Source organism: Sesamum indicum, linkage group LG13 (assembly GCF_026168435.1).
Source record: "Sesamum indicum cultivar Baizhima isolate 11 linkage group LG13, ASM2616843v1, whole genome shotgun sequence".
In the NCBI taxonomy this organism is placed as follows: Eukaryota; Viridiplantae; Streptophyta; class Magnoliopsida; order Lamiales; family Pedaliaceae; genus Sesamum; species Sesamum indicum.
Genome location: NC_142669.1, coordinates 5,190,129 through 5,217,178, shown reverse-complemented (window position 1 = coordinate 5,217,178; position 27,050 = coordinate 5,190,129). Strand labels below are relative to the sequence as shown.

Genomic DNA, 27,050 nt, shown 5'->3' with positions numbered 1-27,050 from the left:
ATAATATTATTATTATTTTATTTATTTAATTAAACTTTTCTCAAAATACCCATTACGTTCTTTTAGATTTCTTAATTACTATAATTTGCCTCCAAATATTATAACGAACCCCAATTTAATCCGTTCAAGTTTTATTATATCCCAAATTCAATCTATAATTTTATTTACTAATTACATCTAGATTTCTAATAATTACCAATTAGTCTCCCAATTACATAAAAAATTCTACGGACGTCACAATTCTCCCCTCCTAATAAAAATTTCGTCCCCGAAATTTAAGTAACTTACCCGCTCAATGGAATAAATAGGGGTATTTCTCTTTCATATGCTCCTCAACCTCCCAAGTCGCCTCCCTCGGGGAATGATGACTCCATCTTACCTTTAACATCGGTATATCTTTATTTCTTAATTTCCTTACATTTCTATCCAAAATCTCTGCAGGCTCCTCCACATATGTTAACTCCTCAGAAATCTCTATCTCCGGCTCATGAATAATGTGACTAGGATCAGACCGATATCGTCGCAGTATCGAAACATGAAAAACATCATGTATTTGTGATAACTCCGCCGGTAGTACCACTTTCGTAGTTGGACCAAATGGAAATGCACAAGATGCTCAAAAGTTGAGGTCCAGTGTTCTAGTGGTACTAGTCACCATCTTCAAAACTCCACCGGTAATGCCAGTCGATACGCCAGTGGTCCGATTCTTTCAATAATTTCATTCGGCCCAATGTATCTCGGACTCAGCTTTCCTTGCCTGCCAAACCTCAGAATTCCCCTCCAATGAGATATCTTCAGGAAAACCTTATCACCTACTTTGTACTCCATCTCTCTTCGGTGTTGATCAACATAACTTTTTTGTCGATCTTATGCTGCCTTCAAGTGCTTCTTAACTACTTGTATCTTTTCCACTGTTTCCTGCACCAATTCCGGACCTTCTAGTTGTCTTAATCCTTCTATATCCCAACAAATCGGACTACGACACCTTCTTCCATATAAAGCTTCATATGGAGCCATACTGATACTAGAGTGGAAACTGTTATTATATGCAAACTCCATTAGAGGTAGATGATCATCCCAGTTGCCCTTAAACTCCATTGTACAAGCTCTCATCATATCTTCAAGGGTTTGGATCATTCTTTCTGACTGCCCATCTGTTTGAGGATGAAATGCGGTACTAAAATGTAACTTTGTGCCCAATGCCCTTTGTAAACTTTCCCAAAAGCGTGACGTAAATCGGGGATCTCTCTCTGACACAATTGATATAGGGACTCCATGTAATCTCACTATCTCAGAAATATATAATCCAGCTAACTTATCCAGAGAATCAGTTACTCGTACCGGCAAGAAATGAGCAGATTTTGTCAAACTATCCACAATTACCCAAATAGCGTCGTGCTTTTTGAATGTTCGTGGCAACCCCACGACAAAATCCATAGTGATCTTCTCCCACTTCCATTCTGGTATTGATAGAGGTCGAAGTTTACCTGCTGGTGCCTGATGTTCTGCCTTTACTTGCTGACATGTCATAAGAAGCTTCGAACTTCAGTGGCATTCTTTGGCACTCTCCACTCCATAATAGCTTTTACTTTTGAAGGATCAGGCATAACCCCATCACCAGATACTACATGCCCAAGGAAAACCACCTGATTTACCCAAAATTCACATTTGCTTAACTTAGCATATAATTCCTTCTCTTTCAAAATCTGCAATACCATCCTCAGATGTTGTTCATGCTCATCTCTATCCCTCGAGTATACCAAAATATCATCTATAAACACAATAACAAAGTGATCCAGATATTCTTGAAATGTACGGTTCATTAATGCCATGAATGCCGCTGGTGCATTTGTTAACCCAAAAGGCATCACCAGAAACTCATAATGACCGTAACGAGTACGGAAAGCTGTCTTCGGTATGTCATTCTCTGCTATCCTCAACTGCCAATAACCAGATCTCAAATCGATCTTTGAAAATATTGTAGCTCCCTTTAACTGGTCTAGCAGGTCATCAATCCTCGGCAATGGATATTTATTCCTCACTGTTACCCTATTTATTTGACGGTAGTCAACGCATAACCTCATACTCCCATCTTTCTTCTTCACAGACAACACTGGTGCTCCCCATGGTGAAGTACTCGGCCTGATAAACCCTTTTCCCAATAATTCTTCGATTTGCTTTTTGAGCTCTTGTAATTCCACTGGAGCCATTCTGTACGGCGCAATAGAAATTGGGGCAACTCCTGGAAGAGTTTCTATGGCAAAATCCACTTCCCTATGCGGTGGCAATCCTGGTAAGTCATCAGGAAATACTTCAGGGAAGTCTCTCACAACCGGGATTTCCTCCAACGCGGGATTAACCTTTTCGGTATCTACCACATGGGCTAGATATGCTTCACAACCCTCTAACATCAATCGTCTTACCTCCATGGCTGATATTACACAAACTGGTACTACCTGACGATCCCCCACCAATATTACTTTTGATTCGCCAGAACATTCGATCATCACTTCCTTTTTATAGCAGTCAACTATTGCTTTATGTTGCGCTAACCAATCCATCCCCAAAATCATATCAAACTCCTTCAGATCCAGCACTATAAGGTCTACAGGTAAATTTACATCTCCGATTCCCACTAAACTCCCTTTCCTAACACTGTTCACTACTACACCCCCTCCCACGGGCAAATAAACCATCAAATTACATCCCAACGGACTATTCTCCCCCGGTATTTTAGATGCAAATTCGGATGAAATATATGAATGTGTAGAGCCAGGATCAATCAGAACATAAGCCATAATGTCAGATAACAATATCGTACCTGATATCACGTCATTCGATGCTGGGGCTTCCTCTCTAGTAATGTTATATATCCTTGCCTGGGTCTGTCCCTGAGTAACTTGTGCTCCAACCCCCCTCATACCGCTACTAATGGCGTGGCCACTATCTCTGCTACTCGCGCCTCTACCTCTGCCTCTACCTCTCCCAGTTCCCCTGTCACTACTCCCAACACTGCTTTGGCTCTGAGTCCTGCTAGTAACACTTTCAACCCCGCCTATAGTCTGACTGGAACAATTCCTGGCAATGTGTCCTCTACCTCCACAGCGATAACAAATCTTCGGTATATCCTCCCATCGCCAACATGGCCCTTGATGTTGTCTTCCACCGGCAGAACAGCTCGGAGGAAAAATTGGTCCTTGACCATAACTCGGTCCAAATCCCCTTCCTGATCCAGTAGAATGCGTAGCAAATGAGCTGCGTTCGAATGAACCTCTGTTATAGCCCGTGGATCCCCTAAACCTCTGTCCACTACTTCCTCAAAAAATGGGACCACCACGTGTAAAACTCCCACTTCCCGCTGAGAATGAGCGACCGGTTCCCCTCTTGGTCAACCTACTCGATTCCCCTATTGCATATGTTGATTTCCTCTTCTCTTCCCCCTTCTTCTTGTCCTCCATTACTGCTTCTTCCATCCGAACCGCCGATTCAACAAGAGTTTTAAAATTTGTAATTCTGACTGCGAGGCCTCTTCTAATCTCCGGTCGTAGCCCCTGTTCAAAACGGTAACAACGATCCTCCTGCGTCGCTATTGCTTCCGGTGCATACTTGGCTAATGCTGCAAAACGGAGTTCATATTCTGCCACCGTCTGATCATCCCCTTGCAGTAAATTCAGAAACTCCACCCTCTTCTTGTCCCAGTACATCTTGGGTCTGTATTTGTCATCAAACTCTTTTTGAAACTCAGCCCAAGTTATTTCCCTTGGCTCATATCCCCTCTTTACAGACCTCCACCAAATCAAGGCGTTACCCACGAACAAAGAAACAACGTACTTAAGTCGATCCTCTGGAGTGCAATTTATTAAGTTCATCACATCTTCGACTTTTTCCCACCATCTTTCAGCAATCTCTGGGTCTAGGGTAACTTCAAATTCTGTAGCCCCCATCTTCCTAATTCTTTCATAATTACGATCAATTGTAGGGACTATTGGTGCTGGCACTGAAGTGGATGCGTGCGCCTGTGCAAGTAACTGCGCTTGTGCTTGTGCTTGGGCCTGAAAGGCCATTTGAAATATCTGTGCATACTCTGGTGGTAATCCAACCACTGGAACACCACCGGAAGGAATAGGAGCATCAACACCTGCACCTCTCGACCTACTTCCACCCCACCTGCACTTGCAGGTGCCACTGAGCCCTCTACGGACTCCGCTGACTCTTCTCTATTAGCTACTGGGTCAGCACGTGTACCTTGAGAAGCCATCCTACATTAAACAATTCAATCATTAAAGACATCTCACAATCATTACCCTAGAAACGTAGACCTGCTCTGATACCACCCAATGTAGCACCCCTTACTCGCTACATCTAATCATTTCTATTTCATCCTTTCTTTAATCAACATTCATTCTATAAGTAATTCTATTTCAATCAGTAAAATAAATTCTAATTTATCAGCAATATATATATATCACAAAAGGTATTAGATATCACCAAAAGTAATATTTACCTTCACTACATGTTCTCGTGTACATAACCTCAAGAAAAATCATACCACAACTTTTAAACACAAATCCCGACAAAAGACCAGAATATTTACAAGCCAAAAATAAAAACTTTGGCTTCAGAAGTCACGGCTGACCCACCTAATAAAGACGACGACACCGCTCAAAGTCAATGTAGCTAGTCAGTGTGACCTATCTCCTGAAAAGTACGTGGCAAGGAATGAGCTGCCTACTCAATAAGTATAGCTGATCAGTTTATATATATACACAGGCAACAATTTCACGTACATGCAGTCACATCAACTAACAGTCATTATCAATAGCAATAACAAATATAAGCAGTAATACCTACTCTCAATTATAAATCAATCTATGACACAATATTCAACATTATCGTTTATTAGTTAAGGGCCCCACTTACTCTAATTGGTATACATCAGTCAATGGTTTCGCCGGCCATCATCATATCATATACAGCACAGGATACCCGTTGTGTGATATCCCCACACTCTTTTACTCCAGCTGTGTAGCAATATAGCACAGGACATCACAACGAACATGGTACCCCCACACCACCCCAGTGTGTAGCTAACAAGCACAGGATATTCCCTGCTGCCCCGGAATACCCCGGTACCCTACGCGCCATGGTACCTAGCTTAATTCACATATTTTTCATATCTCAATATCAATCATATTTTCATAAACCATTAACTGTGTTTCCAACTAGGTAAGCATCATCTTTTATTTCCATTCACAATCGTCATTCTATTCTTTATAATAATCACTTCCCAATAACAACTCCCAATTAGATTTCATCAACAATCAATTATATGATTATCACATAATCATATCCCGCATATCCCCACATTACCATCACATACCACATAGTAACAATTTCACCAATATTCAATTAATCCACAACTAGTTATGTAAACAATCAATATACGAAAGCCACGTATATTAATATAAAGCCAAGTCCATGATCGCATCCAAGAAACTAATATATATAATATATACAATACTACACACACACACATATATATATAAATCCAATTAGCTATACTTACCTTATATCCCAAAATGCTTCTATTTTACGAGGGACTGCTCAACCCTATACCTTGTCGTCACGTCCTATAATAAATTATGATACGTATAATCAATATATTTAATTTACCAAATAATTCATAAGAATTCACTTAATCAAACCCCTTATGTATTTATAACTATCATTTTTAATAACATTCGTAAATTATATTACCATTGAAACCTCATTTTCCTCTTTAATAACATAATTTTCCTAAAATATAACATCCGAAGTATTTCTATGAATTTCTTGTCAATTTACCGTTGCTATACAATTTAATTAAGCAATAATACATAGAATTACATATTTAATTAATCATTCTGATGGAATTGTGTAAATTAACTATAAGGATAATTAAATCTAACAAATCAAATAATTTAATTGCTCAACTATATCATTTTTATAGCAATTGTGATATTTAATACGACACTAATTTAAATAGCCAAAATCATAAAATACTCCGATTAAATAGTATATCGCTCAATATAAACTCTATTTAATAAGCGGAGTAAATAAAGAATATAATTATATAAATTATTATAATTTAAAATATAAATTTTTGTACCTGTTCGTTCTCCGCGAGAAATTGCAAATTTCTAACTGTTTGTGTTTTGGAATATGCTGTAATTGTGCATATGTGTGTGAGTAATAAGAAAAGAGGAGAGAGAAATGAGGTGGGCTTGACCGCCACTCTCATCCACTCTCTCTTTTATCTTTTTTTTATATGTATATCTCTATATACATATTATTATATATATGTTTATATATATATTATTATATGTATGTAATATTATTATTATTTTATTTATTTAATTAAACTTTTCTCAAAATACCAATTCGTCCTTTTAGATTTCTTAATTACTATAATTTGCCCCCAAATATTATAACGAACCCCAATTTAATCCGTTCAAGTTTTATTATATCCCAAATTCAATCTATAATTTTATTTACTAATTACATCTAGATTTCTAATAATTACCAATTAGTCTCCCAATTACATAAAAAATTCTACGGACGTCACATATAAGGCCTAGAGAATCCCAAATACAGCAATCTTCCGAGCAGCCTTCTATAAGGCCCTGGATCTGCCAACTTTTCATTTTCAACTGTATGTAATTTTATACCTGTTAGCAGTGGTGTGTTTGTTGGTTTAGCTTGACTCAATCGCATGTCTGATATGACGTGTCTGACATACTTATTTTAGGATATAATGATCCCTGAATCAGACCTGCAGATCTCCAAATCAAGGAAAAATCTAGCCCTTCCCATATCACTAATGGTGAATAGGCTGTGCAAGTGTGCTTTAATTTCAGTTATAGTGATTTGACAAGGTCCTGTGAGCAACACATCATCAACATAAACTAAAAGGCCAAACAAACCTTTATCAGTAATCTTTGTAAACAGTCAGTAATCAATTTTAGATTGAATGAAGCCATACTTCTCTAATTGGGATGTAAGTTCCTGGTTTCATTGTCTGGATGACTGTTTTAGGCCATACAAGGATCTTTTCAATTTGCATACATGGTTCTTAGGGACAGGATAGCCTTTAGGAGGTTCCATATATATTTCTTCATCAAATTAACCATGTAGAAAAGCATTATTGATGTCTAATTGATGCAAGTGCCATTGTTGTTCCCGCAATTGTTAATAACACTCAAATAGTAACAGCCTTGGCAACAAGTGAGAACCTATCCACATAATCTATACCCTCAATCTGATTGTACCCTTTAGCTACAAGTCTAGCCTTATATCTATCTATGGTACCATTTGGTTTTAATTTAAGTTTATATATCCACTTACATCCAATTATTCTTTTGTCCTTTGGAAGTGGAGTAATTTTCCATGTTTTGTTTGTTTCTAGTGCTTTTATCTCATTATTCATAGCCTCTATCCATTCTTTATTCTTGATAGCATCCTCATAATATTTGGGTTCTTGATGATTTTATCCTGCTGCAACCAAACAATTATAAACCTGAGATGAGTATATGATGTTAGGCAAATTAGTACTAAAAGAGCATACATAGTCATCAAGTCTGGCAGGTCAAATAATTTGTCTGTTAGATCTTCTAAGAGCTACAGTTTCACTAGGATCATTGTTATGCGAATCTAGTGTTTCATCTACAGGCTCAGCATTATCAGTCTCATAATAATCTATATCTGCTACAGGTTTAGGTATAGAACATGTCACAGGTGTGTTCTTCAAAAGTAACATCTCTAGATACAATAAGACTCCTCTTGTCAAGACAAAGATTGTATTTTTATGACTTTCCAGTTTCTTTAGTTGCAGCTAGAGGATGGGGACATTGTCTAGTATCAATAGTCACTGCCTGCTCAAACAAGGAAGCGATTTCGTTGCCCGGATATTCCATCTTTCCTTGAATACCAGCATAGCCTTCAAGTACATTTTCATTAATATTGTGTTCATATTAATTAGTAATATTTATTTGTATGTATTTGCATCTTAGTTAGAATCACTATATTGTACTTACAAGATATATGTTTCACAAGTCATATTTCGTTCTTATGTTGATTGTGTTGTTGGATTGTGGGAGTATCATTTCCTAAAGTATCAAATATAATTCATATTGGTCTAACTTGGACCTTTTGGGCATATAGTTCATTTCGATATTGACGCTTTCACAACTAGCAGTTTTTCATATTTGAGTTTTTCTTTAGTGTGAACACATAACTCAGAAGATGTCCAATCCTCTTCTTCTGTTCCCCCTGGTTGTTTATTTTGTAGGAATATTTTAAATATGTTGGGTGTTTCCTAGTTATTGTCTGATCTTGAAGCATAAAATCTTTTGAAGGAGGTTTCATTTGATGAGACTGAAAACCATGTAAAACTTTCAACTTTCCTGCAATTTTTTGGTTATTCGAATTTAGAGAAATATGAAACCTCTCATACTTTCCTCCCTCCATACCTAGACATGGATGAGCATGCAAGTCAAGCTGACTTCTTTCTCAACCTTCGTCCCTCCAAACCTAAACATGGGAGAACATGCACATCATGCTCACTACTTTTTCAGTTTCCTCCCTCCGGAGTTAGAAGCGAATGAGCATGTACGTCACACTTACTTGTTTTTTAATTTCCACCATCTAGACATAGACGCGGATTACCAAGCAAGACAAGCTCACTTTTTTCTCGCCTTCCTCCCTTTGAACTTAGATGAGGATGAGCATGCACGTCACACTTACTACATGTCGTCCTCCCTACAACCTAGATGCGGATGAGCATTTACGAGAAGCTCAGGTTCCTCCCTCGAGACCTAGATGCGGATAAGCATTTACATCAAGCTTACTTCATGTCTTCCTCTTTCCCGACACAGATGCAGATGCGCATTAATGTTAAAACTCACTTTATACGTTCCTCCGCTCGGACCTAGGTGCAGATGAGCATGCACGTGCGTATTTCCTTCTAACCTTCAACTGTTAGTTATTTTTAATGCGAGTATATCTCTACCAGGTGTTGCCCTTGTTATTCTTTCAAATAGTTCCTTCTCACTCAAATTCCTTCTATAGGTTCCCTTTGTAGTGTAATATGAATAGTTATTTATAATTTTAGACTTCATATAGTAGCTTTGCATTTTAATGAAAACCATATCTCTAGCTGTCTCGAGTTTACGCTTATCCAATATCTCGTGCCTAGAAAATGAATCGTTATGTTTTTACTTGAATTTTATACTTAAAAATAGCAATAAGAGGGCTAACATAGATGAGACTAGTATTTGCCACATTGGAGCTTGCTATTGCAAGCACCCTATGCTGCAAATCTCTTAAGATGAACAACCCATTTATTGCACTACCATATTAGACATTTGCGTTCTTGCTTGCTCTCGAACTTATCTTTTATTTTTCTCTACATGTTTCTCCTCCTTGAGATAGTCCCTCTTATCACATACTGAGTTATGTGCTACATATTGACTATCGTATAAGCTACCTAAAGATACCGTAGTTAAATTACTTTCCTAGCACATATTATTTGTTTCATATGATGTTGTTGGATTTTATGGCCCATGCCCCCCCCCCCACTTGGATGCCAGCCCACTTGCTGCCCCGCCCATTACCCGACCCCGCCCGCAAACCCAGCCCTTCTTCTACTTAATCCTAAATCACTACTTAACCCTATTCTTCCAATATTCAGTCGATGCCTCTTCCTCTCCCTCCTTTCTATCTCTGGTTTGTTCTTCTCAAGCTTCCAATGCTCTTGAAAATCTCTCCTCATCTCACCTCTTTCTATCTTTGTGCTATGTGTTCTATCTATATATATATATATATTGGTCTTCTATGGTTTTAAAGAGATAGAACAACAACAAAACTTAAACCCCTTTTCTTGAAATACTTTGTGAGAATATTTGATGACCGTGAAAGAAACTTCTTTGGGGTGATTCTAAATGAAGCCTAAGTGGTCTCTTTGTGGATCTTTGTGTCTTGGTGGCTTTGTGGATTTTTTGCAACCATGAGGGTTGCTGGCCGGTGCGCTTGGGCATTCGATTGTCGGATCTGGCTCCTGAGCCGGTTACTTAACTACTTTCCGTATTGCTATTTTTCTGTTATTCTTTTTTTATTCATTGATCTGAAATTATTGTATAAGGGTTTTCAAATCCACCATTATCTCTGTAGTTATTGTTTCATTTGGGTTCATCACTTTGTGGATAAACTCCCAACAGATCTCATCATATTATCTTCAACGATTCTTTGAAATTCCTCGCTCTTTCTATTTCTCCCTCTCTTGCTCCTTGTTTCTCGTTATCTTAGTGTGACGCCTATGTTTGTGTGCTTTATTGCTCTTCGACTTCTCCTTTATTTTCTCTCTTTGCATTTCTCCTCTTTGAAATGGTCCCTTTTATAACATAGTCGATGTTGTGCCTCATCTTGACTATTGTATACGTCAATTGCCTGAACAAAGCATAATTAATTACTTTCCTAGCCAGTATTATTTGTTTGACTACAAAAGGTAAATATTGAAGTATTTTGGTATTTGATGCTATTACTTTCTTAAAAATATACAAAATATAACATTTGTACATTGTCACCTACGAGAAACAATGAATCATATCAGAGTATAATATTATCAAGTGATCTCATCATATTATCTTCCATGGTTCTTTAAAAGTTTTGCTCTTTCTCTTGCACCTGGTCTTGATTCCCATTACCTTAGTGTGCATGTGCGTGTGCATACCTGGACACTATTAGTTACTCAATGTACCCCATTTATAACATCTATTTCCTTTCAGTGACCCCAAAATAATGGTTCTAAGTCTAAAAGTATTCTTTTTCCCCGTAACCACCTTCTTGTTAAAGCAACGATGTGATGCTTCTAACTTTCATCTAATATATCCTGACTTTATTGGTTTTTTGTTCTGCAGGTTATCCACTTTCGCTCCTTAGAAAGGCCTGAAAAGGATGAATTTTGTTTACAACTGTGACTTCAATAGAAGAAAGACTTTTAATTCTAGAGTGTAATTTCATATGTTATGATTGGTATTATTGATCCATTTAACGCTGCTATTCAAATTTCACTTATTCTGAAGGTCAAAACTTGATTTGTATGATGAAGTTGTTAAGAGAGTAGCGAACCAACTTATAGTCGATTATCTGTCCAAACTACGGCTTACATCACAGAATATCTACTCTCAGCGACCAAAAGCTCATCCTCTAAGATATCGAGGAGTACAAACTTTTTAGAGATGCTGCTGCATTACGACCAAGTATGCATTCATACAACTCTAAGTCGGAGTTCATTGGATGAGGGTGTGAAATTAACAAAGTGCATACATATGCAAGACTTGCAAATTTATTATATATTTAGCAAACATTAAATATCTTATTTATTTTCCATATATAGCTGGAAACTCATAGTATTAGGCTGCCAAAAGAAAGCACTGTTGGTGATGTGCTTGAGCATCTCAAGGAGAAGGTAATATAGTTGACAAGTTATTACCGGGAGTGTGTGTGTGTGTTCCTAGAAATCTAAGATTTGACGCATAACATAAAGTTATATGATTTTTAACTGTTGCAATTTACATTAAACAGGTGAAACTTTCTTGTCCGAATGCAGAGCTCAGGTTGCTGGAAGTATTATCGCACAAGATCTATAAGATCCTGAATTATTGCATCTTCTTTTTGTTTCATTCATTAGTTTCGTAATATTAATATCAAGATAATATTCTTCTAAACTTTTACTTAATAATCCAACTTAAATAGTTAAATTCAATTTATTTTGATCTATGTGGAAGGCGTGATTACAGTTTGTTGATTGGCTCTGCTTTTTATCTTGATCGACACCGTTTCCACTTCGAAGTTACTTACATGGGTACTAAATTGAAGACACTTAACATTTTGAATGTCAGCCATATGATTGTAGGATTGGTGGTCTCCCTCATTTCAGATTGTTATATGTAGGTCAGCCATTTAAAGAGGTTATCAAGTAACAATCCCAGTGATGAGCTGCAGGTGTTTTTAAAAGTAGAGCGTGCACAGGTAATTCCAAATGTATGCAGTAAATGAGTTTTGATGGCCTTTCTTTACATCATTGGTCTTATTAAATTTCTGTAATATGATTAAGGATTTACGCACCGGCTCTCTCCCTGATAAAGAAAGTGATGACATTTTACTGTTCTTTAAGCTTTATGAGCCTGAGAAAGGGGAGTTAAGGTATTTTTCTTGTTCCCTTGTTTCCCATGAGGTTCTATGTGGAGCAAATATCTATAGAAAAGATAGACACGAGTAATTCCCTAGTAAAGATAAAAGAATAGTATTGGCCTTTAATCTATGCTGGAAGACTTTTTATCTAGAGCATTGACAAGCCATCAGATATTCTAGAGAAGTCAAATCAACTTGCAGGCTATGCTCCTGATGAAGTATGAATGGAGGAGATAGTATTTGCTTACTTCTACATCCTGGTAACAATCCTAATAGATTGTTGTTAGCTGCAACTTAAAATGAAACCCACATGCAATTGTTTTCATTAAATGGAGCTATTATTACATCTGTCAAATGTCATGGAGATGAACATATAACTCATGTTAGATGCAATTTCTTTACAAGGACTTAAAAATTGCTATGCATATGGAATGTAATGCACATATTCATTTTAAATATTGAAGATATCTTTAACAAAATGCCCAAATATATTTTAAATGGTGAAGATATCTTGTGTTTTTTGCTTCTCAGGAGATAAAGTTTGAGCCCACAGTCATGTGTGCGTACATTGACACGGGACTTACATTTACATTAAACTAGGTATATAAAAATCACAAGCACAAGTATCTTGTCAGGACAAAGATTGTATTTTGATAACTTTTCGGTTTCTTTTATTGCAGCTAGAGGATGGGGACATTGTCTGGTATCAAAAGTTACTGCCTGCTCAAACAAGGAAGCTATTTCGTTTCCCGGATATTCCATCTTTCTTTGGATACCAACATAGCCTTCCAGTACATTTTCATAAACATTGTGGTAATATTTTTTCCTAAAGTATCAAACATAATCCATATTGGTCTAACTTGGACCTTTTCGACATATAGTTCATTTCGATAGCTCATTAATATTTTTCCAAATTGTCTCTTTCACAACTAGAACTTCTTCATATTTGAGCTTTCCTTTAATGTAAACACATCACTTAAAAGATGCCCAATCCTATTCTTTTGTTCCCCCTGGTTGCTTGTTTTTGTAGGAATATTTTAGATATGTTGGGTGTTTCCTAGTTATTCTCTAACCTTGAACCAAAAAATCTTTTGAAGGAGGTTTCATTTGATGAGACTGACAACCATGTACAAATTTCAACTTTCTTGCAATTTTTTGGTTATTAAAATTTAGAGAAATATGAAACCTCTCATACTTTCCTCCCTCCGTACATAGAAATGGATGAGCATGCAAGTCAAGCTGACTTTTCTCTCATCCTTCCTCCCTCAGAACCTAAACATGGGAGAGCATGCACATCATGCTCACAACGTTTTCAGTTTCCTCCCTCCGGAGTTAGACACGAATGAGCATGTGCATCACACTTATTTTTTAATTTCCACCTTCTAGACCTAGACGCCAGTTACCATGCAAGACAAGCTCACTTTTTTCTCACCTTCCTCCCCCTGAACTTAGATGCGGATGAGCATGCACATCACACTTTCTCCATGTCTTCCTTCCTCCACACCTAGATGCGGATGAGCATTTACGACAAGCTTAGGTTCCTCCCTCTCGACATAGATGCGGATGCGCATTTATGTCAAAACTCACTTTATACATTCCTCCATTCGGACCTAGGTGCAGATGAGCATGCACCTGCAGACTTCCTTCTAACCTTCAACTTTTAGTTATTTTTAATGAGAGTATATCTCTACTAGATGTCCTCCTTGATATTCTTTCAAATAGTTCCTTCTCACTAAAATTCTCTTCTATAGGTTCCCTTTGTAGTGTAATATGAATAGTTTTTTATAATTTTATACTTCATATGGTAGCTTTCCATTTGAATGAAAACCATATCTCTAGCTATCTCGAGTATACGCTTATCCAATATCTCGCGCCTAGAAAATGAATCGTTATATTTTTACTGAATTTTATACTTAAAAATGGCAATAAGAGGGCTAACATAGATGAGACTTGTATCTGCCACATTGGAGCTTGCTATTGCAAGCACCCTATGTTGCAAATCTCTTAAGATGAACAACTCATTTATTTCACTGCCATATTAGATATTGCTTTCATGCTTGCTCTTGAACTAATCTTTTATTTTTCTCTACATGTTTCTCCTCCTTGAGATAGTCCCTTCTATCACATAGTCAGTGATGTGCTGGATATATTGACTATTGTATAAGCTACCTAAAGATAGTGCAATTAAATTACTTTCCTAGCACATATTATTTATTTCATAAAAAAATTTTACCTATTGAAGTATTTGGATATCTGATGCAATTATTCGATTAAAATTATAGAAAATATAAAACAAGTACATTGTCTCTCCAAGAAAGCATGAATCATTCTGGAGTATAATGTTACATTATCCAATGACGTTGTTGGATTTTTTCGCCCATGGCCCATGACCCACCCCCCACCCCCCACTTGGAAGGTAGCCCACTCGTTGCCCGGCCCATTTCTTGGCCCGACCCTTCTTCTACGTAACCCTAAATCACTGCTTAACCCTATTCTTCCACTATTCAGCGGATGCCTCTTCCTCTCCCTCCTTTCTATCTCTGGCTTTGTTCTTCTAAAGTTTCCAATGCTCTTGGAAATCTCTCATCATCTCACCTCTTTCTAAGTTTCCAATGCTCTTGAAAATCTCTCATCATCTCCCCTCTTTCTATCTCTGTTCTCTGTGTTCTATATATGTTTATATATATATATATTGGTCTTCTACGATTTTAAAGAGATAGAACAACAACAAAACTAAAACCCCTTTTCGTGAAATACTTTGTGAGAATATTTGCTGAGTGTGAAAGAAACTTCTTAGTGGAATTTTGAGTGATTCTAAATGAAGCCTAAGTGGTCTTGTTGTGGATCTTTATGTCTTGGTGGCTTTGTAGGTTTTTTGCAACCATGAGGGTTGCCGGCCGGTGGTGGCGCTTAGGCATTCAGTTGCCGGATCTGGCTCCTGAGCTTGTTACTTTACTGCTTTCCGTATTGCTTTTTTTCTGTTATTCTTTCTTTATTCATTGATCTGAAAATTATTGTATAAGGGTTTTCAAAATCCACCATTATCTCTGTATTTATTGTTTCATTTGGGTTCATCACTTAATGGATAAATTCCTAACAAATCTCATCATATTATCTTCCACGATTCTTCGAAATTCCTCCCTCTTTCTATTTCTCCCTCTCTTGCTCCTTGTTTCTCGTTATCTTAGTGTGATGCATATGTTTGTGTGCTTTATTGCTCTTCGACTTCTCTTTTATTTTCTCTCTTTGTGTTTCTCCTCCTTGAAATGGTCCCTTTTATCATATAGTCGATGTTGTGCCTCATATTGACTATTGTATACGTTAATTGCCTGAACAAAGCATAATAATTACTTTCCTAGCACGTATATTTGTTTGACTACAAAAGGTTTTACATATTGATGTATTTTGGTATTTGATGCTATTATTTGCTTAAAAATATACAAAATATAAAATTTGTACATTGCCACCTCTGAGAAACAATGAATCATATCGTAGTATAATATTATCGAGTGACCTCATCATATTATCTTCCAAGATTCTTTATAATTTTTGCTCTTTCTCTTGCACCTGGTCTTGATTCCCATTATCTTAATGTGCATGTGCGTGTACATACCTGGACACTATTAGTTACTCAATGTACCCCATTTATAACATCTATTTCCTTTCAGTGACCCCAAAATAATGGTTCTAAGTCTAAAAGTATTATTTTTCCCCGTAACTACCTTCTTGTTAAAGCAATGATGTAATGCTTCTAACTTTCATCTAATATGTCCTGGCATTTTTGTTTTGTTGTTCTGCAGGTTATCCACTTTTGCTCCTTGGAAAGGCCTGAAAAGGATGAATTTTGTTTACAACTATGAGTTCAATAGAAGACAGACTTTTAATTCTAGAGTGTAATTTCCTATGTGATAACGGGTAATATTGATCCACTTAATGCTGCTATTCAAATTCCACTAATTCGGAAGGTCAAAGCTTGATTCATATGATGAAGTTGTTAAAAAAGTAGCGAACCAACTCGGAGTCGATGATCTGTCCAATCTACGGCTTACATCACACAATATCTACTCTCAGCGACCAAAAGCTCATCCTATAAGATATTGAGGAGTAGAAACTTGTTAGAGATGCTGTTGCATTACGACCAAGTACGCATTCATATAACTCTAAGTCTGGGTTCATTTGATGAGGGTGTGAAACTAACAAAGCATTACTTTTTTGTTCAGCTTTCTGGTATTCTGTACTTTTTGTAGTGGATATACCTCTGCTAGAATTGCATGAGTTGAGAATCCTCAAACTAGCTTTCAGCTATACGGCAAACTCTGAAGTGAGTATTCATTCAGAATTGGACATTATGCTCCTATACAAGTGCATACATATGCAAGACTTGCAAATTTATTACATATTTAGCAAACATTAAATATCTTATTTGTTTTCCATATATAGCTGGAAACTCAAAGCATTAGGCTGCCAAAAGAAAGCATTGTTGGCAATGTGCTTGAGTATCTCAAGGAGAAGGTAATATTGCTGACAATTTATTACCGGGAGTGTGCGTGTGTGTGTTCCTAGAATTCTAAGATTTGTCGCATAGCATTGCGTTATATGATTTTTAACTGTTGCAATGTTTACGTTAAACAAGTGAAACTTTCTCATCCAAATGTAGAGCTCAGGTTGCTCGAAGTATTATCGCACAAGATCTATAAGGTCCTGAATTATTCCATCTTCTTTTTGTTTCAGTCATTAGTTTCGTAATATTAATATCAAAATAATATTCTTCTAAACTTTTACTTAATAATCCAACTTAAATAGTTAAATTCAATTTATTTTACTATGAAAAATCTTGTATGGGTTGACTGCACACAAATTGCACGTGCTGGAGATATGCACTCTGACTTGGAAGTTGAGTCTCAGTACTTGCTAGGTTTTTGTATTTTGCCCAAGTCGTCTTCACTTAGTAAATTGTATATTGTGTTTCCAAATGGATGTTAGAAATTCCTTATGTCTAGCCTTCTATTCTTATTTTTTTAAGTTGTTGAAACTCCAAGTTCCTACAGATATATCCTAATAGTGATAAGATCGCAACAATAAATGACAATCGCTCGACTTTACGAGCGGAGGAGGTATGTTTCTATCTCTATACATATGTGTGTCTATGTATATAAATGCTTGCATTTTTCAGGTGATACACATAACAAAAAATATCTTGCTAATTTCTTTCCATGTTAGTACTGTGTCTTTGATAGGATACGACACTTTTTCCTTTAAAATTGGCTTCCCCATATGTTCATTTTTAATATCAGCAATTTCTCCACTTTTATAATTTCTCATTGCAGATTCCAGAGGAAGAGAAATTTCTTGGCCCAAGTAAATGTTTGATTTAAGTGTGTCACTTCATGCATGAGGATGCTCAAAACCAGACGGTAGTATTTTCGGTTCATTACTTCATAGTTTTCCTCAGATATTTGTACTCGTTCTACCTCTCTAATTCAACTATAAGTGCATCTTTTTCATTTTCTTACTTTTAATTCTTATATATTCATTTTGATTCTGGCGGTGAATTAAAACTCTTGGTGAGCCATTTTTGTTGATGATCAATGATGGTGAAACTTTGTCTCATATCAAAGTTCGTGTGCAGAACAAGTTGCAAGTACAAGATGAGGAATTTTCAAACGTATTACAACCCGAGCCTAATTGTTACAATCACTTTAAATGAAAATGATGGTATGATGCTTATGTGGTTAGGCATGCTACAACGTCTACTTTCTGCTTGAATCTTCTCGATTTTATGCAGTGGAGATTTGGTTTTGTGTCCCATAGTCAAGCAGAATACTTGGAGGACTCAGATACTTTGTTCGACCATTTCAAGGTCTCACTCACTCTCTCACACAGACGCACTCTGTGACAATATTTATATATAGATGCGCTTAAATTTCATAATATGTTTTGAATCTTCAGAGAAGCAATATTTGTGTTTCTTGGGAGCAATATCTTCGACTGGAACACGTTAACAATACCCCTACAAGGCTCCTGCAACAAATCAGGTAATCTATACCTTATTTTGTTTTCATTTTTTTTAATAAATTTGATTTGTTACTTGATGTTGATAATCTTGCCTAAAGTTTTGCAGAAAACCTAACACTATGTTTGGTTTCACTTTTAACTTGTTTTGATGTCTTTTGTGGAGATAGAGAGAGAAAAACAAAAATAAATAAGTATTTGTTAGAGATAGTGTGTATGTTTGGATTTGTTTTTGGAGATAATATAAAATAAGTATGGTATGTTTGGTGTTGTTTAGTTGGAGACAAAAACTACTGTTCATTTTCAAATCATGTCTCTTTTATATATATGTATGAGTATGCATCTAATTTTTTTAGTTGTAGGGGCCTATAATTAGTGTAGACTTATTTTCACAATAAATAAATGAGTCACTATTTCAAAACATCTCAAAACACCACCAAAACTTTGAAAACAAATTAAGGTAAATATGGTCCATATTTTGGCCCATCTCGGAGATGAATCAAAATTGAACCAAATATTATTTAAAAATTTCATTTCATGCTACATGTCCTTTTAGCTATCTACTGAATAAATAAGTTGATTGCTATGTTATGAGTCCTGACCCTTACGTGTAAAAAGAAAATGTAATATGGTATGCCATAGAACACAAGACGTACCTTAGTTTCTCTAAAAACAAAGATAAGGCATGCAACGTACTGACTTCACGAATTCATGACATATATTTGTTTTATATCTGCAGTTGCAGTGATATTTTTGTGTTTTCTATAAGAATAGTTTTAACTAAGGTCTGCAATGACCTCTTCTTTCTAGTATCGCACCTCACATAACAAACCTTTGAGGATATACAATTAGGAGTGTGGCCGCCAGTGGGGTCCTTACATAGCCAGATCTTGAAAAATCATAAGTAAAACATAGGGGAAAATGCAAACAACCCCTTGTGCTATCGCAAATGAGTAAATTATCCCTTTATGAAAAAACAAATAGCGATTTGACTCGCTATAATTTTTCTAGTACAACTATTTCTGTCTTTTGTTGTAAGGGAGTAGCACTCCTTGTTTAATATTGCTCTATCTGTAAGGGAGTAGTACTCCTTGTTACGGCTTTGTTAGAAATTCTAGGGAGGTAACTCTCCCTGCTGTAACTATTTTGTGCATTTTAATGTAGAAGGACTAGGGACTCCGAAAAGCTCCCCCCACCTCTAGGTGGTTTTTGCTAAAAAAAAATAGCGATTTACCTCCCTGTAATTTTTAAAATACAACAATTTACCTCCTTATGTTTTTAAATTGCTTCATTCGAAAAAATATAGGGGTAAATTGCTATATTTTTTTCATAGGGGATAATGTACTCATTTTCAATATTACAGGGGGTGAATTGCATTCACCCATAAAACATTTGTCAAAGTTGAGAGTGCAATATACATATTTGTACATACATTGGAAAGCTTCTCTTGCTGTAGGGTTTCATGTCGATTCATATGTAATCCAACAGTTTATTGTGGGTGTTCTAGATTTGTGTCGTGGATGACCAATCAACTGTTTTAGAATGGACAGTGAGGATCGTATTCTATATTCGTTGTATGAATTGTATATAGTACTTGTAATTGTTAATTATACTTGGCTTCATGTACATTACTGTTGGGAGATTGTCTATTTTTTTAATTGAATATATAGAAATGCATATAGATAGATAGATAGATAGATAAAGAGATAGATTGAAGAGCTATTTAAATTGTTTCTGCTATTCTGCAGTAATTTTTGTTTATTATATTGTTTTAGTTTTACCATTGTGCAGTTCTATCACTATGTTTAGAAGCCTTCAATAGCGTTAGAAAATTGTGGTGGTTTAATCAATATAACATTACATGACAATATTTTATGCTAGGCTAATAGGACATTGTGGTGTCATATTTTAAGGTTAGTAGGACTAAAATTTTCTTATGTATAAGAACATGTGAAAGGACAAAGTAACAAATTAAAATGGATAATTACCTTATCCCCTGAGATTTAATGTCAATATAAATGTTCATTTAGCTTGTGTGATATATGTGTGTTTTTATAAAATGTTAAGTCTGAGGAATTAGATTTATTGAAAGAGATATATACAGTAAGGGTTTTTGTGTAAGTTTATTTATTTATTTATTTTTTGGGTAAATGTAAGTTTCTTTAATAAAAAGGTACATGCTTACAGTATAATAGTCAAATATAGGTTTCTCCCATGACAGGTCATGCGATACGCCATAGTCTATATAATGCAGAAGTACTAACAGAGTGTGATAAATTAGCACTAATGATTCTCTGTCCAACGTCGTCCACTATGATGGAAGCGATGGTGCTCGGTTGTCGATCCACATACTCAAAGCGGCGCAACTTCCGCTCTCTCCAGATATGATAGACACATCAAGCGAGTAGTGCACGGTAGGATAAATTGATGATATGTTTTCCTCTCCACTTCCTAGTAGCCCACTCCACGTCTAATGCCTAGTCTCAGTTCGGCCATGTGAATCGAACATCCTGTCTCACAGCTACGAGGCATCGTCTAGCATAAAAACATCAGAAAAATAAGTGTGTATATGTTTCTATTGCGCCTTCATCACAATGAACACAGGTGGCAAGATAAGACAACCACGGTTTATCTGCCGTGGATAGTTTCCCTAATATAGCGAGCCATATTATGAATGTATGTCTAGGGATCATCAGGGAGCCCGAGGGTAGTGAAATCCAGCCTACCTTGGGTCCCGCCGGGTGTAATATACGATATAGCGATGCAAATTCTGTACAATCTCCAAACATGTCCGTGATGAGGGCTAGTGCCAATGCCTACCCATAATGACCCAATTAAGTTTCTCCGAGAGTCCAAGACCAGTGAGATGTGGGCCACGTAGAAGCCTTTGAATAAGTGGTCTGAGGGGGTGCCAGGGGTCCTGCCACAAATAGAAGGTAGCTCCATCACCCACTTGGTAATCCACCAATGGTCGAATATCGGTACATAGGCGAAGGAGTTTTCTCCAACCCCACGAACCTCCATGCTCAGAAATTGTCCAAATGGACCTATCATGCAAGCGCCCATGGTACAACCACTCCACCCATATGGATGTTCTTTCACAATGAATCACATCACATAATTTCTTACTCATTAAGGCACGGTTAAGAATAGTGATGTTTCTTAAGCCCTATCCTCCCTCTGCAGTTGGCTTACATACATCTCCCTATCGTAACCACCCTGCGAAGACAAATAGGTATGGTGACAACGAATATTCCTATCGTAACCCTCGTAACCCTGCGAAGAAACCATGTGGTTTGCCATTAAGACCAACCGAGAATGAGGGTGATGTGATACACTCCTCCACCCATCAAATGAACTGTGCAGGGAACCCAAATAGGTGCAGAACTACTAGAAGGAAATCCAATTCTACCTTGTCATAGGCTTTCCGAATGTCCACTTTAAGCACACATTGTGGGGGAAGTCGTGCTTGATTGTATCCTGTAAAGAGTTCCTGTGCTAACATAGTATTGTCGCCTATACTGCGACCCAGAACAAAAGCCGCCTGATAAGGGCTTACCAATTTATCCAAAGTCAAACTCAATCCCTGAATAAGAATTTTAGCAATGATCTTATAGAGGACATTACAGCAAGAAATAGAGCGAAAATTTGTGACCATCATAGGGGAGTGTACCTTAGGGATTAATGCTAGAAGCGTGGTGTTGATTTGCTTTAGCATCCTACCTGATGCAAAGAAGTCCAGAATAGCTGACGTGACTTCTGTTCCCACAATCGACCAGGTTGTTTTGTAAAACACGAACGTATAACTGTCAGGTCCCGGTGCCTTGTCGTTTGTGATGTCAAAAATGGCCTGCTTGACTTCATCGGCTGTAACTGGTTTGTGGAGAAGTTGGGTGTCCTCCTCAGTCAACACATGTCTCGTCCACGGTCTCAAGTACCAAATATTGATTGCTTGTTGTCTTCATACCCCTCCTAATAGAACCAGGTAAAAGGAGATAAACTCATGAATAAACCCTCCTGGCTTTGTATAGGTGTTCCCTTGCTCGTCATTGATCTGTAAGATCCTTCGAGCAGTTCTTCTTTGGGCTATTTTGCGAAAAAAGACTTTCGAGCATTGGTCCCCTCCTTTCATCCACCGCATCTTTCCAGTTGTTGTAGCATGATTTGCTCGAGCTTCACTGCCTTGGTGTATACCATCCGAAAGTAGTGTTTCAGTTAGAGTAATAGTTCGTCTTGTCGATCCATACTGAGTAATGTTTGGGCTGTCTCAAGAAAACATTTTGCTAGTTGAACATTGCATGAAATGTAACCCTTATTTCTCCTCTGCTGCCTGAAGACAGGCTTTAAAGTCTTCAGCTTCCGTGCAACAACATACATAGGCACACCTACAATAGCATGTTCCCAAACATTCTGCACACTAGGAATAAAATTCGGTGATAGAGTAAGGTAGTTATCAAATCTAAACATACCTCTAAGTTGCATCTGTCTATCCCGATTCAATACAAGCGGCGAGTGGTCCGAAGTTCGGGGCAAGAGACTCGTGTAGGACAATGTGGGGAATCGTGTGAGCTATGTATCATTAATAAGCATCGGGTCTAGTCACTTCCATAGACTACGCGAAGTCGTGCTGCAACTATGTCATGTATACCATTCACCCTGCATGGAAAGTGAAAGCAAAGCAATTGACTGAATACACGCGTTAAATTTCTCCATGACCATCCTTATGTCTCCAGAGGTGCCACAAACCTCACTGAGATCACGTACCGCATTATAGTCACCCCCACTAACCACGGCTCATCCATCGACTGATTACCCAACATATTTAAAGATTCCCATAACTCATGTCAATTAATAACTTCATTAGCACCATAAATAACTATAATAAGCATCGGTTCATTGCATGCACGTACAATCACACGATAGTGTATAAACTGGGATCCCAGATCATGAAATCAATGAAATCATCAGTTCATTGCATGCACGTATAAGCACATTAAAATCAATGAAATATCATGCCATGCAATCCATATATGATTCCCAGTAGTCTCATTGCCAACAAACCATTTCCACTGAAATAAAATAACAGCGTATATACGAAATACATTATTCACACGTACCTGGGTTTCCAAGAGGTCAACAAAATGTAACCTGAACTCAACTACTAGGTCCTTCAAAGCTAGCAAGTGGTCCCTCTTGTTCAAGCGACGAATGTTCCAGAATGCATCATTCAACATGGGTCACCAGTAATGGGGCTACTGATATTAGGACCCCTCGTAGATGCTTTTGCATCATCAATGAAGTTTAATGCATCAAAGGAATTGAATATGACTACTTCCTTACCCTTATTTCTTCCCTCCGTGCTTATTTGCTCGCTGGGAGGCTCACGAGCAACTGACAGTTGCAAGGAAGCATCAACCGATTCCCCAATGGGCTGGGTGCTAGAAGGACCCGTTATTGGATCTGACCTCACAGGAGGCGTCTGTGTAATGCTATCCTTATCAACCTGGGGGATAGAGGCATTGACTTTAGGAACATAGATCTCTACAGGGGGTTTTAAAGACTTTGCACCTTTGTTCAACAAGCATTCCTTAGATAAATGTCCCAAGCTCATACAACTATTACATTTGGGGGGAGCCAATCGTACTCCACGTCCACTTTGCATGGCGATTCCCCTCTATCCTTGTCCGGGGTCATAATGATGATGTGTTTAGGCAATTTCAAACTAATATTGAGCATAACGCATACACGAGTGATACTCAGTCTCGTGCATGCTCTCGTAATAGCATCTGGATACAGTGGCTTCCCTACTCCACTAGCCATTGTGCTTAATCCCTCCTTTGTCCAAAGCTCAACCGGTAGGTATCTCAATCTGATCCACACTGGGACTTGTGTGTGTTTGAGCATACATATTACCATTCCTGGTTGTCATTTCTGGAGCACGATCGGTTGCCCCTGGTATAGCCATGACCCACCTTCTATTACATCTTACAGATCCATAACCGTTGTAAATTAGAAGAAAAATAACCCATTCATCGTGGCAATTACCTCCCTCAATGAAGGCCAAATAGAAGTCACATAGTCTTTTAGGTGATGGAAGTACCGGCGTTTGCCAAAAAAATTCCCTACTACTGTTGCCTTCCACCAACGACACGCATCACGAATCGATTCCAACGTCGGTAATATTAGCCACTGTTTTCCGCGAGGAATTACCGGTGCAACATTTTGCATTACCGGTGCAACATACGACAAAGTTTTCCGCGAGGAATTATTAAATGCAAAAGCAATTTGATCATCACAAATTGGGATTTCAAAACTAGTACGTAGGGGAATATTTCCAACAAACAAACTCGTATTACCGGATGAGATATTAGCCACTGTCGGATTGTGCATGTGTACACCTAAAGTCCAATCAGTTTCAGTCGCCGGAGTTGAAACTGTCACTGGAGCAGAAATAGACGGTCGGGCAAGTTGCAGAAACATAGATTCTGCAACAGAAATTCCAACGTCGTTCATCGCCGCCCAGCTAGGCACTATCGCCTGTGCACATGACCTATCCCCTCCTCCATTGTCGGTCGTTTTCCAGACGTTTGAGGTAGCCTGAACCCATCAATCTACTACGACTGCGAGGCTGTAGCAGAAATCGCAACACTATTCGTCGCCGGCAAGATCACCGCCGTCGCGTGTTCTATCTCCTTCTCCAAAGCCGACGACTTTCCAGACGGTTGAGACATCCCCAACACCCAGCCTCCATCATCGCCGGTGCTGATTCAGCAACAGACGCGCCCAAAAACTATTGCGCATCTAGGGTTTGCGCTGGTGGGCGCCACCTTCCTCGTCTGCTCCATATCTACTACTGTAACCATATTCTGCGGCGACGGACCAACAACAGTAGCAGGAGTCGCACATGTCATCTCCTTCAGTGCAACAATTGCGAGAACAGGTTCAGGCGAAATTTCAGAACCCAAATCCGCCTGATTCTCGAAGACGGAGGAATTCCATCGCGCCCATCGAAAAACTCACACCAGCGGATTCCCTTCGGTTGGGAAAACACAGAGTGGATGGAGAGGGAAAAACCGCGCTTGCCACTTCTGTTTTAGAGTTTCCCGCACCGTAAGAGAAACAACATCGCCATCATCAACAATCTTGTGCGCCAAATTCAAAAATTCTACAATATTGAAGAAGGCATGAATCTCATCCGCTAGCCGCGCTGGTGAAGCAATAGAGAGGCCATTGTCGCTGCTTCCCTGGTCGGTACTATTTTTTCCATGTGCAGTTTAAGACACATCCAAGAAATCGATAGCATCCTCTCCTCGATGATCCGCACACTCGGCAATAGATTCGCTGGTGTCCTCCCATTCGTCGTTAAGTTCACCGTGGAGGAGAGTTGTAGTGTGTGTTTATGAAGGTTTGGTACTGTGTGTGAGAGAACAGAGAGTGTTTGGAGAGTCCATCCCATCAAAAAAAATTTTTTTTTTTATTGAGTAGGTGGTTATAATAAATAAGATTACATTAATATCACACCACTTTTATTCATTTTCGGCCCATCAACGAGATAAACCAAAATAGGCCACATGTTTGGGTCGATTTAATTCACCTGGACTGTGTGTATTTTGTTTTGTTTTGGATTTTGCCTTATTTCTGAACATCATATACAAAATTCATTTAAGTACATTCTCACGTTTTTCTCCCACCATCACTGCTCCCACCGTTCGTTGTCATTTGCCGCCAGGTTTCAAACTGCCATCGCCCACATTTTGTGCACCACCTCGTTCTGCCGGAGATGGTGGGGAAACGTGCTCAACCGAAAATATGTTACCTTGAGAAGCCCTTCTTTGTGCAGAAGTTGATTCTGGAGCTTCAAATCACGATTGTAAGCACCGCAGCTATGGCAAAAATCAAGGTGGTGGTTGATTTGCTGGGTTTTCTTGTTGTGGTGGTGGCAGTTTCACCCGTCTTCAACGAATTTTCGGTGGAAGTTACGACCACTACTGAGCGATTTCTTGGGTCTCCTGCAACCCAATTTGGGTTAGAAATCGGAGTTCTTCTCACTCTCTGCATTCTTTGTTGGAACTCTCTAATCTAGCAAACAAACACAGAGTGAGAAATGTATTTGTTAACTTCTATAGTATGGTACAATTTATTGCTATTCTATTTAAATTTATACATATTTATAGATATGGTGTAATGAATTTAGATCCATTCTATTTATAAACATGCTACAATTAATTTAAATATATACTATTTTATTAAAAAACTATGTCAGTTAAAACATAGTTGTGTGGTTGTGTGTTTTTACTAATTCATAAAAAACTTTATAATATTAAATTATTTAAATAAATTCATCAAATATATTATTGAATTAGTCTATTTAAATTTAGTAATTCGAATAGAACGTCAAAATAAATTCTTAGCCCGTTACCAATGTGCATAAAATTATTTATTAAATATATATTTATTATTTTTTAAATAAAACATAAATTCAGTATGATTTTTCATACAAAAGTATATATACAATAATGTATATAGTTCAATCCACCTACAAGTAAAAGAATATATATAATTATAAGGGTAAATTACATTTTACCATATGAACTATGTGCATTTTTACACTTTGCCTCCGAAACTTATTTTTTGTGTCAATTACCATCTCAACTTTGTGAAATTTACACTTTGTCATATATGATCGTCATTGAATTGATCTTTCTACGGAAAAAATATTACAGACTGTTCATATGTAAACAATATCACATTATATAACCTTTAAGTATCACATGTGCATTTCCTAGGATTTTGTTTTTTACAAAACAAAT

The 27,050-nt window shown here is 37.6% G+C and overlaps 1 long non-coding RNA gene and 1 pseudogene across 1 annotated transcript; one reads left to right on the top strand and one right to left on the bottom strand.

Annotated features, from left to right (window-relative positions):
- Positions 1–26,343, top strand: part of LOC105178817 (ubiquitin C-terminal hydrolase 13-like) — a 157,711-nt pseudogene extending 131,368 nt beyond the window's left edge.
- LOC148784421 (uncharacterized) lies at positions 4,535–6,196 on the bottom strand. The gene is made up of 3 exons (XR_016063624.1): positions 6,149–6,196; positions 5,567–5,630; positions 4,535–4,698 (listed from the first exon to the last, which is right to left on the bottom strand). It is a non-coding gene; the product is annotated as an uncharacterized LOC148784421 (long non-coding RNA).
- Positions 26,344–27,050: the final 707 nt, after the last annotated feature.